This window comes from Lutra lutra, chromosome 9, assembly GCF_902655055.1.
Source record: "Lutra lutra chromosome 9, mLutLut1.2, whole genome shotgun sequence".
In the NCBI taxonomy this organism is placed as follows: domain Eukaryota; kingdom Metazoa; phylum Chordata; class Mammalia; order Carnivora; family Mustelidae; genus Lutra; species Lutra lutra.
The window spans coordinates 123,216,135-123,228,495 of NC_062286.1; the positions used below are offsets into that span (position 1 = coordinate 123,216,135).

Consider the following 12,361-nt stretch of genomic DNA (forward strand, 5'->3'; position numbering starts at 1 on the left):
TGGGTGACCCATCTTCCTTCTCTACCTTCATTCCTGTGGGACCTTTCTGGAGCTTGGCCAGTTGCTGGGCTCCCTTGTCAAGCCTGTGTTAACAGCCCATTCAGGATTTCCCCAACTGGCTATCACAATGCTGGGGTTAATTTTCAGCTGAAATCGGTGACCAAAAATTGACATTCACTTGTATTTTAAGAGCTTGGCCTGTCACCTGGATCTCTGGTTTACTGTAACGGACTGCAGTTCTGAATAAGCCGAGGCCTCCCGTGTCTGGTGTTCGGAGCTGTATCCCCAACACCTCCACACGAGTGCATGTTCCACAGTCAGCATGTGACACGTTATCTACAGACCTTCCAGGCACACCTTAAGGGCACAAATTATCCTATCTCCCATTATACCCCTACTTCTAGCAAGGTGTCTGGCTCATAAATAAATGCTCTTCCTTTTAATGAATGGACCTCCACTCTGACCAGCTCTCCATAGTCCCAGCTCTGAATTCTGCTATGGAAATCTCCCATTCCCGGGTCCACTGGACCCTCCAGGAAGCTTGCACATTTCCCAGCAATGATCACAGCTCCCTGATGTTAAGCCCTGTTCCTGAGTCACGGTGGTCGTCTCAGATTTCCTCAGGCTCTCAAGACTTAGCATAGCTTGTGCTTCCCATGCCGCAGTGTGAGGCGGGCATGACCTGTGCCCGGTGGGACATCCCAAGTGTCTCCACATATGCTTTTTAAGTACTGGCCCACGTTCCGCTGCTGCCCCTCCACAGCCGCAAACATTACCAACCAGTCACAGCTTTCTCAAGTGGACCCAGATCCTTCCCTTGGCATCTTTTCAACTACACCGAGCTAAAGGTGGCAAAAAAACAAACAAAAAAGTCAGGACAGTCCATAGGGAAGTCAGGAAAAAAAGACTTGACTTCTGGATGACTGTATCAGGAACTAGCTGGCAGAGTGAACACTTCGGCCATGAAGAACACCTGCCCCCGCAGAGGAGCCCATCCAGGTGTCAACTCATCATGTCAAGTTCAATTTCAAATACAGAAACTAGACAATGAACTCCAGCCTTTCATCACGGCCTTTGGGACCTGTTTCCTCATGGAGACCCGTCCATCTATAACGTGGGAATTAAAAAGTTCACACATGCACATGCACATCCTTAGACCAGCCTCACATGATCGCAATTACTGATTTACCCCAATTATCTCCAAAAGCCCGGCCGAGGATACCCACAAGGTCCACCAATGGCAGCACTCCATGTTCACCCTTCTCCCTCTCACCTTTATCCCGTAACCTGTCCGCTCAACCTGACATCATGTATTTTACTCCCCAAGTAAGCTGACCAACTCGTCCCAGTTTACCCAGGACCTTTCTAGATTTAACAAGTCAGTCCCATGTCCTAGGAAACGCCTCAATCTCAGGCAAACTAGGGCAGTTGGCCACAAAAACAGGCATTTCCTCATGAGCCAGGCCCCAGAACTCTGGCCAACCCACTTCCTCAATGACATCAGTGCCTACCTCACTCCAGCGCCCTGTCACCAGTCCCCTTCCGAAGCCCTGGCTTCACCGATCCTCAAACCTTCCACTCTTTCATGGGCCTGAATCTGAGCTAGCTACGGACACCTGGTTACCTCCCAGTCCCAAGGCAACACCTCAGACTGTGGCCTGTGTGCCAAGCCCCAGGAGCATGGCAAGAGAGGCTCAGGGGCTGAAAACAAGACTGGCCTATGATCCACTTCTTCACGTCCAACCTCAGTGCATGCAACTTGTTACAGACTTTAAAAGGCAGAAGAGCGAGTCCATAAGGTTTATTGAATGGGTGGCAGAAAGGAAAGTGATGGGCAGCTGCAATTCAAGAGAAAAAGTCTTGGTCATTAAGGTCATTCCAGGCACAGCAAAGGGACAGGGGGCTGGCCTTCCCTGTCCATGGCTTCTCAGGGCCCTGCTGTCAAGACTCGGAGCCCACTGACATGGACCCCAGCCCCAGCCCCTGCCCTCTGGGCTCCCATGTGGAGTGCGGAGCCGATCCATGACACTCCGAGGGAGAGCAAGAGGAGGTGCTCTGGGGATGCGTCCTCTGGGGGTCTCCCTCGCCTTCCTCTGCTCCTCTCATGTCCGCTAACATCAAGAGAATCTTTAAAAAAAAAAAAAAAAAAAGGCAGAAACAAGTGAGACCCAATGGTTTTGAGTTCCCACCCACAGAGAAGCAAACCAGGTTACCCCCCGCCTGTGGGTCCCCAGCACTTGGCAGTAACTCACCTTGGAGAGGCGTTATCAGCAAACCCAGATCCCAAGTCATCCCGAGGGCACCTGACTCATGGCCTTAGGACTTACTTCATCAGCTCCAGATCTAAGGCTGACCTACAAGGGAGAAGAAGCATACACACATTCAGTCTCCGTTGCCTCCTTACCCCAAGGGACATCACTGAGAGGGTCGCCTAAGCGCCCAGTTTATGCATGCCATACTAGATTATCACCAGAATAGAAAGGAGAATAAAGGAAGGACATCTTCAAACGTCAACGCTGCCAGACCCACTTGAAGGAGAACGAGAAGACATCACGAATGCTTGAGGACACTGTGCGAAGGACCCCACCCCAACTCAATCCCTAGGGCTCTACACCCAGAGGTTTGAATGACCAGGTCTGGAGCAGGGCACGGGATAATTTTTTTCAGAATGGTCACCATTGGGCCTTTTGGCTAAGATCAAGTGCAGAATGGTCACCATTGTCCCTTAAATCCTCCAGGCTGGCTGAGGAGCCTGGGCCCAGGAACTAGGCTGTGGGATAGGACAAGCCCCTGAGGCAAAGAGGGCGGAGTGGAGGTATGAAAGCCAAGGGCATTCTCCTGGGTTCTTCAACCTGGCTCCTGGGCTCCAGGTGGAACGTCATTCTCACTACCCCCACCTTGGGGTGAGATGGGAACAAAACCACCTGGCACGACAGGTTCCCATCTGCAACACGAGACCCAAATGTAAAAAGAGATCTCAGGACCTAGACAGGAGCCCCAACCACAAGTGGGGGTCAAAGGGAAGGACACCTTGACCTCACCTCCAACCTCAGCGCCCTTATTACCTGAGAGCCAAGACATGCCTCTCAGTGGCCCCAGGCTATATTATCTCTCAGGGGCCCCAGGCTGTCTGTCTGTCTCTCTCAGGGACACCTGGCTGTCTCAGGGGCACAAGGCTCTCTCTCCCACCAGCATGAGGCTGTCTCTCCCATGGGCATGAGGCTGTCTCTCTCAGGGACACCAGGCTGTCTCTCCCATGGGCATGAGGCTGTCTCTCTCTCTCAGGGCCCCCTGGCTGTCTCTCCCACGGGCATGAGGCTGTCTCTCTCAGGGGCCCCAGGATGTATCTCTCAGGGACACCAGGCTATCTCTCTCAGCGCCCCAAGCTGTCTCTCTCAGGGACACCAGGCTGTCTCTCTCAGGGGCCCCAAGCTGTCTCTCTCAGACGCCTCAGGCTGTCTCTCCCAGGGACACCAGGCTCTAACTGTCTACGAAGTGAAGGCACTGTGGCGGGTCTCTGGTCCCGGAACACATCGGCAGCGCACCACGCGCAAGGCAGCCAGTCAGCCTGCTGCAGATGGATGCCCACACTGACTGCCCTGTCAGTAACAACACCCTCCCAGGCATGAACCAGAAAGCAGGCTAGGAAGTCTATAGTCTATAAATACAGACTTCAAAGATCCACAGGCCTGAGAAATTCTTCTTCAGTCAACCCCCTGGGCCGCCCTTTCCAAAAGAACCCACAAAGCACAGATGAAGTCAGCGAAAGGAAAGCTACAGACAGGGCTATCAGTCAACACACTCTCCTCCCATCACTGACTGACAAGAAAACTCCCCCGGCTCTGGCAGACCATGACAAATGAGAACTTCTATTGACTCAGAAGTGAGAGAACTCCCCCACGGCCCTACAGCAGGCCCCACCTGTATTTCTCTTTCTCCATTTATCTGACATCACTGACAGCTCCTGGAGAAGCAATCCACTGTGCTCAAGAAAGTAAGGGAGCAAAGACAACACACACACACACAAGCAATGAATTCACACACTGTCCTGTGTTCTCATGGGCTAGCCTCTACTCCCACAAATTCATAAAGCAGAACCCATGATTTAGGATTCTCCCATGTGCCCTCAAACACTATTATGAACTCAGTCCAGGGTGAGGTCCACATAGAAACATATAGACTGATTTCTGACATGGGGATCTGTAATATGAAATGATAGAATGAGCCCCCAGAGGTCGGGGGCTAGCCCAGTCACGCATCACATGGGAGCCAGAAAAGGCCCAAGCTCTGAAGGGAATGGCAGAAAGAAAGTTAATATGGGGCATGCCTGGGTGATTCAGTGGGTGGTATGCCTGGGTGGCTTTTGGTTAAGTATCTTGGGTTTCAGCTCAGGTCATGACCTCATGGATGGCAGGAGCGCGCCCTGTGTTGGGGTCTATGCTTGGTGTGGAGTCTGCCGGAATTTCGCTCTCCCTCCGCCCCCCCGCCCCGCTTCTCTCCCTTGCTCCCTCTCTCTCTTAAATAAATAAATCTTTAAAAAAAAAAAAAAAAGGAAAAATGCTTTCAGCTAGAAAAGATCAGGATCACATGGTCACACCACCACCATGAAAAAGTCCTTCATGGCTATCCCAGCTGTTTTGCAGAGGAAGTGGAGATTGAAAATAGGTCACAAAGCTACAAGGGTTCAGAGGCCGGCCCAGGGATCTCTGGTGCCTAAAGCTACATGCTTTCCATCAGGGCACACGAGAAAGGGGGCTGCCCCAGGGAGCCCCTCACCTGACATCCATCCCCTCTCAGCATGTGAGGGACTGCCCGCAGCAGGACCTAACTGCGAGGGCACTTCCTCATTCAAATCCCAGGGCACAAGTATGTGACTTCACAGATGCACAAAACAAACTTCCAGAGAAGGATCTGGATGCCTTACCTCAGGCCCCACAGCCTAGTCCGGGCTGGGAAGACGGCACCACTCACGGAGCTTCTGCCCACGCAGACCCACCTGCAAGACACAAGGCACATGTGAACGCTCGCAGCAGGCCAGGTGGGCACAGTGGCCGGCAGACCACGGCAGTCACAAACGTGGCCTGTTGCTACTAGTATCTGAAAGGCCATACACTACCGCCTCAAGGACAAGAACAACTTTACTCTAGAAAGGGGTCTGTGGATCACCTGTGACAAGAGTAAGGTCGGTGTTAACCTGTGCACCTGAGAACAACCTGTCACACAGAACAACAGTCTGTGTCAACAGGTTGTGGAGGCCAGGTTTTGGGGAGCACGCCACGCTGACTGGCAGTGACGAGCATGGAGCAGGAGGGGAAACGGGGTGGGGGAGGCGGGTATGTCCTCCATCTAGAGTGTAAGGGCAGCTTTCATATTATATACCATGACGAGTGCTGCCCAGCCGGGTCACCACTCCATTCCCTGTCCCTCAATCTAAGGGCTGGGGAACACCGCCCCCTGCGGACCATGGGCCCAGCCCATGCCCAGGATGAGCGAGAAAGAACCACCCCAGGGAGAGAAGGATGCCTCAGCCTCGACCAGGCAGGCTAGCTCAAGAGCCCTACCTCCACACTGACACGCCACAATGGGATAAGCCCTCTGCCTCACCATGTGGCACTTTGGGCTCCTCTGTCTGTGCTGTTTGGTTTTCTTTTTTTTTAAGATTTTATTTATTTATTTATTTGACACTGGGGAGAGGGGAGGAGTACAAGCAGGGGGAGTGGGAGAGGGAGAAGCAGGCTTCCTACTGAGCAGGGAGCCCAATATGGGGCTCGATCCCAGGACCTGAGATCATGACCTGAGCCAAAGGCAGACGCTTATTAACGACTGAGCCACCCAAGCGCCCCTCCTCCATCTTGTTTTGTCCAAGTGCTACGTGTCAGGCACCAAGATGGAGCCACTGCCCTGAAGATTACAGCAAAGGGGGTGTGACAAGTAAATCACCAATGTCCAGTGGGACCAGGGCTGAGGGTGTGGGGAAAAGTGCAATGAGAAGACAGAAAAAGCTTCCTGGGGGGAGGCCTGGGAGAAGAGGGACCCCAACATGATTCTACCACTGGCCCGTGAACAGAAACACCCCAAGGAAGGGACCTGTTTGGCCAAGAGGGCATTGAGTGAGCCACACAGTGCCAGGTACAAGGAAGTAACACAAATCAGTGGGTAAAAAAGACATGTATGAAAGCTCCAGAGTTTGGAAGGGACGGGATGACCCCTTCTAACACGGGGAAATGCTTTCAGCAACTCCTCTCCCTGCACTATCAATGACCAGGGCACAGGCAGCCCACGATCACTTTCGAATGCAGGAGCAGAAAAGGGCATCAGTGAGCCAAAAAGGGAAGCCTTGGCTGGGCAGCAGCCTGGGAACTGGGAACTGGCCTGAACTCGGAGCCTGGCACACAGGCCCATGACCAGACTGACGGCCTGGTATCACAGAAGCTTCCTCTCCCTTGCACGGGTGATTTACCACGCCCACCCAGAGATAAAGTGGTGACTGACCATGTAGAAATACTAAGGATTCGTGGTTCTGGAAGACTGAATGTGAGTGGTCATATAACGTGTGCTCAGCTCTACACCAATGAGGAATCTCGGTTTGCCTCTAAAATGCAGCCCTCTGACCATCCCAATGCTGCCGCTTTCCACGTCAAAGGAGCCTTCATCAGGGGCTCTCAGGAACAAAAGAGGGCCCAGACCTGTGCCCACCAGATCCAGGGGACAAAGACAGCTGGGAACACAGGGAAGTAGCCTTTCCCTGCACTCATCCCCCACCCCCCACCTGAACACCTCAGGCCTCAGAGCCCACACAGACTTGAGCTCTAGAGAACCAGGTAGGACACCACTTACCTGGGACCTCCCAATCCAGGTTCTCCCTGAGGTTGCCTCTCACATACGTGGAACAGCAGTCACGAGACATTCCTGCAGGGGACAAGAAGCACTTGGAACCACTTTACCTATCTGGGAAACCTCTATGCTCACGAACAAGAAAACACTGAGGGAGGTAAATGCACTGAAAGTCTTCCTCCCCGCACCTACCTCGTGCTCCGTCACCTAGGGCTGTCCTAGTCTAGAACCCCTGAACATAAAGAAAGCCTTGCAACTTTTCCTGTGCCTGCATTACCAGTGACCAGGACACAGGTAGCCTGTAATCCTTTCAAACACGGGCAGAAAGCAACACGTGGCCGCGGAAGTTAGAGACCAGAGTCAGAAGACCACAGCAGTGGTTCCCACAACCTACTCAGACATGCATTGAGGCAGGACCCACGCTCATGCTCCCTTTAGAAAACCTCACAGAAACAGAAACCATCCTGAGCCAGGCACAGAGAGCACGCCATAAGACACGTCATAAGCAGGTGCCCAGAGGCACCCAAAAGGTGGGGAGGGGGAGGAAGTGTGGGAAAGCTCCAGAGTTTGGAAGGGACAGGAAGGGACCCTCCAAACACGGGGAAGCGCTTTCAGCAACTCCTCTCCCTGCACTATCAATGACCAGGACACAGACAGACCATGATCACTTTCGAATGCAGGTACGGAAAAGGCAGAAGGTGAGCCAGAAAGAGAAGTCCCTATTAGCCCCCCAGCTGCTCCGCCAAGCTCAGGACCCTGGGCATCATCCCTCCTTCATGTAAAGACTCTATTTCCCATCATTAACGGGAAGACCAACTCCTGGGAAAAATGCCTACAGTGGGGATGCCTGGGTAGCTCAGTGGGTTAAAGCCTCTGCCTTCAGCTCAGGTCATGATCTCAGAGTCCTGGGATTCGCTCAGCAGGGAGCCTTCTTCCTCCTCTCTCTGCCTGCCTCTCTGCCTACTTGTGATCTCTGTCAAATAAATAAAATCTTAAAAAAAAAAAATGCCTATAGTGTGCATTCACCCCACACATACTGCCTGAGTTCCTACTACGTGCCAGGCACCCTGGGCTCAAATACAAAGGACACACAGGAGACAGACCTCTGTCCTCCCAGAGCTCTAAAAGGAAACAAGCTCAGGACAAGGAAGGAGCTGAGCCAAGGTTATCCAGCGGGGCCACTAGCTGAACCAGCATCTGAACCCAGACCTCTCTGACCCCAAACCCACACCTACCACACCAGGAGCCTTTCTGCGCAAGCGCTTTGCAAGAAGGGTCTCAGAACCTGCGCTCCAGGATCACCTCCCCCCTCCCCGCGCTGCGACAGGAAGGCAACCCACTCCCTGGTCAAGGGGCTCGGGCCCAGTAGCACTTACCCAGCAGTCCTCATCCCTGCACACAGGGGCGGCCTCAGGCACGGCGGATCAGGGTTCTGCGGGACAGAAGCGGGTGCTGCCTGCCGCACGGCTCGCAAAGCCGTCCAAGGGACAGTCTCCATCTGTTTCCCAGACAGCCGCAGAGGCCGCACGGCCTGGGCACGCAAGACAACAGGGAAGGGGCTTTAGTGCCAGGCAGGGAGGGAGCAATCACACGCTGCCCCTCTGGGGCCCTGCGAGCGCCCCCAACTGAAAGCTCAGACAACAGCTCCGCCCAACCGGCGTTTTCACGCTCTCCGTTAACGACGGGTGAAGGCGAAACAGGTTCAAGCTCCTCAGGTCACTTCGGAGGCAAACGATGAGTGGTTCTGGGGGACTCAGGGTCCGGAAGTGGGTGCGTGCGAGCAAATCGCGGGGGCCCGGGCGGGAGATCCGACCCGGGGCCCCCCTTTCTCGAGGACCCACCTCCCGAGAGGACCGCACGCAGCGGAGGGACCGGACACGGATCCAGGAGCGAGGCCTGGAATCCGGGCTGACCTCCGCCGGCTCTCCCCGCCCCCTCGGGCCTCAGTTTCCCCTGGAGGTGCGGGGGGGGCAGAGAGCACGCGCCCAGCGATCCCCGCAGTGGACTCACCTCGGGCTCCGCGACCTACGACGCGGAACAGCAGCGCTGACAGAGCCGACAGCGCAGGAAGGTGCGGATGTCTGGGGATTGCGAGAGATGGACCCGGACAGCGTGGGACTCCGCCGCTGGCAGCAGCACAGCAGGACACGCCCCAACCGCTCAGCGCCGGCGGAAATGCAGTTGGAGGGCGGGCTGCGGCCTAGAGCGGCGTCTCCGGGGGCTGATCCCGCGCAAGCGATCCTGTCGCGCCCCCTGGTGGCGCGGAGCTCAAATTCTGACTCCGTAGGGCTTTGGATCATTTCCAAGACCAACCTGGAATTTTGGAAATAACATTCCCTCGCTTGTTTTGCTTTTCTCTTTATTCTGTTTTTGCCACTGCTTTGTCATTAACTTATAGAAATGGTCTTCCACGTGAGGAGCTGTGATTAGCAAGAGCTCATGTTGATTCCAGGTAGTCTGGACAATAGGGTTCTTGCCTGATGGACCACGCATTCTCAGTACCTAGTTTCATGACTGGCCCAACTGAACCAGTGAATGAATTCTAACCATATATGTCAACATCACCAGGTTAAAATATTGTTCTGATGACCTGAAAGTGGAACGTGAGAGTGACAAGGAGATCAATCTAGAGAGATGGGCAGGGGCATTGCTCAACTTTGTCCCCAAAATGAGTCCTTGAAGCAGAAGGGAATTGATCAGATTTGCAGAGGCAAAGACAACAGACAGAACCCCCGTGCTCCCGAGAGGACACTGCAGACAGGCTTGAGAAGGGGCTCGTGGTTCCCAAACCTCCCAGGCACTAACAGTGCCTTCACCCTGGGTCATGTGTGTCCCTCAAACCTAAGGTAACCCTGCCACTAACTCAACCCACATTCTGAGGTATAAACAGCCCACCCTTGTGCCCAAGGAGGGGGTCCCCCCAGTCCGATTCCTGGAACAGACTAGGTCAGTACAGAGCAGAAATCCAGTGAACACACTCCATATTGCGTACCTGGGAAGAGCCTGTGGGATTCCAAGACTGTGGGAACGTTGGGGAACTCTGTGAAGGGTAGGGACCATGGATGCTGTAGCTAAGAGGACACTGGGCCATGGGGTCAGGTGCACAAACTTGAGGCCCTGGTGCCGTCTCCTGCCTCCTGTTCTTGCTTTTATGCTCTGTGTGACCTTGACTGAATGACCTAAATTCTCAGCCCAGCTTGAGGTTTTCTTTTCTGAAAAATGGACAAAAGCATAGCTTACTGCTCAGAGCACTGCTTCGAGAATTACATGAAATGATTCTATCAAAAGCAAAGCACAGAGCAAATGGCCAAGCATGGTAGTTGCTATACTTTAGTATTTCTGAGAAAGCCAAGGGCTTCTGTCACTGAGAGGACACTGGGATTATTTATGAGGCTGAGAGAATGTGCTGTGCTGGAAAAGTCTGAGACAGCGCTGTCTGTAGAAATATAATGGTAGCCACATATGTAATTTAAAATGTTCTGGGCTGCCTGAGTGGCTCAGTAGGTTGAGTGTGTGCCTTCAGCTCAAATCATGATCCCAGAGTCTGGGGATCGCCTGGCTTCAGGCTCCCCGCTGAGCAGAGTCTTGTTTCTCCCTCGCCCATCTGCCCCCACTTGTGCGCTCTCTCTGAAATAAATAAATAAAATCCTTAAAAATAAATAAATAAAAATAAAATGTTCTAAGAGCCATATTAAAAGGACACAAAAAGGGTGAAATTCATTTTAGTAGTACATTTTATTTAACCCAATATAACCAAAATATCATCATTTGAGCATTTTTTAAATATCTTTAAATTACTCATGAAATATTTGCTGTTTACTCTGACAAAGTTTTCAGAATCTGGCGAATGTTTAACACTGACATTTGACATTTCCAGCCACCGTGGCTCCTGGCTGCTGTGTTCATCAGCGCAGGTCTAAAGCCATCTGACTTTGATCAGCTCTTGCAAGCCACAGGAAAGAAGCCCAAGCAGGAGGCTGAGAGCATGTCCCTTCCACAGCGCCCAGCACTTCATGAGCCTGGGACATCCTAGGAGGAGAACGGCCTCCTGCACGGCTCAGGCTGGAGGCCTTATTGTCCCAAGCTGGAGATTAAGGCAAGGGTGCCCTAAGAAGATTATAAAAGGGCGGAGCCACGATTCAATCCTAGATTATTCTCCTGCACCCCTTGCTCCTGTGATGCCAGGGAGGGAATCCAGGGCAGTTTATTTGTGCATCCCCAGTGCCTAGAGGAGGCTGGGCATCTAAGAGGTGTGGCTGATGCTCATTAATCGTTAGCGTAACCGGATGTTAAAATGGACATTTCAGCAAGGCACCAAGGAGGCACCACGATATAGGAATGAACTGCTGAGCAACAACAGATTGCTGCTGTGGTAAGCAAGCTGTGGCCCAATCCTGGCAATTTGTGAAGGTTCCATCTGATAAAATGGAAGCTGCCTCCCAAGGAAGGTGTTGGACCGGATGCAGAATTTAGGAAGGAAATAACTGAACAACGACTGCTCGTGACTCTAGCTTCTTTAAGTTGAGGGTATGAACAGTACAGTTAGACATTAAAAGGAGGGAGAACTATGAATTCTATTTCTTAAAATAGTCCCACCCCCTGCCCCAAAGAGGGAGAACAAGAGAAGTACCTGAGTATCAGGGGTTCTGGCAAAAACACGTGGGAGCTTGATATATGTTACCTGGAGTTAGGGAGCACAGGGGAGCCTCACCTGACCCACTCCTCAGTCCAAGGTTCATCATTTTATTCAGCAGGTGTAGCATCTGTGGTAGTGATGTTGGGTAGTGGCTGGAGGAAGACAGACAAGGACCAGGTATCTGAACTCACACCTGTTCAAAAGCAGAATGTTTGTGGCCGTAAGAAGCCTCAGCGATACCCCCTAACGATGCGCAACTGCAGCACGCATGCGCAAAAGCCCCAGCCCTCCTGCAACTGAGGGAGAATGACCTCTCCGCTGGGGGCGCTAGAGGGCCCCAACTCGTAGATCTTGACTACCGCTTGTCCTCAAGAGAAAAATCAGACTGCGCCTGCGCATAGTGACTGGCCTAGAGCATGCTTAATGACTTAGGGAGTTCTTGGAACTATTTCCAGAACCCTACATGAATATTCCACCCTATGATTATAATTGCCTGTAAGAATCAGAATCCTAATTTGAGAAACAAGGCGAAGGATTATAGGGGAAGAGAGGGAAAAATGAAATAAGAGGAAACCAGAGAGGGAGACAAACTATACGAGACTCTTAACCTCAGGAACAAACTGAGGGTTGCTGGAGTGGAGGGAGGTGGGAGGGATGGCGTCGCTGGGTAATGGACACTACGGTGGGTCTATGTTGTGGTAAGTGCTGTGTATTGTCTAAGACTAATGAATCACAGACTTGTATCCCTGAAATAAATAATACATTATATGTTAATAATTTAAAAATTAATTAAAAAAAAAGTAATCAGAATCACACATCGACCCAGCACCACTCAGATTCTCTAAGTGCACCTGCACAACCCTCTCTTTGAGTGTGTACTTTTGCATTGCA

General features: G+C 52.4%; 2 non-coding genes across 2 annotated transcripts; both read right to left on the minus strand.

Annotated features, from left to right (window-relative positions):
• Window positions 1-6,168: 6,168 nt before the first annotated feature.
• LOC125110171 (small nucleolar RNA SNORA71) lies at window positions 6,169-6,301 on the minus strand. The gene has a single exon (XR_007130495.1). It is a non-coding gene; the product is annotated as a small nucleolar RNA SNORA71 (small nucleolar RNA).
• Window positions 6,302-7,382: 1,081 nt separating this feature from the next.
• On the minus strand, window positions 7,383-7,516 carry LOC125110170 (small nucleolar RNA SNORA71). Its single transcript, XR_007130494.1, has one exon. It is a non-coding gene; the product is annotated as a small nucleolar RNA SNORA71 (small nucleolar RNA).
• Between the last annotated feature and the right edge of the window lie 4,845 nt (window positions 7,517-12,361).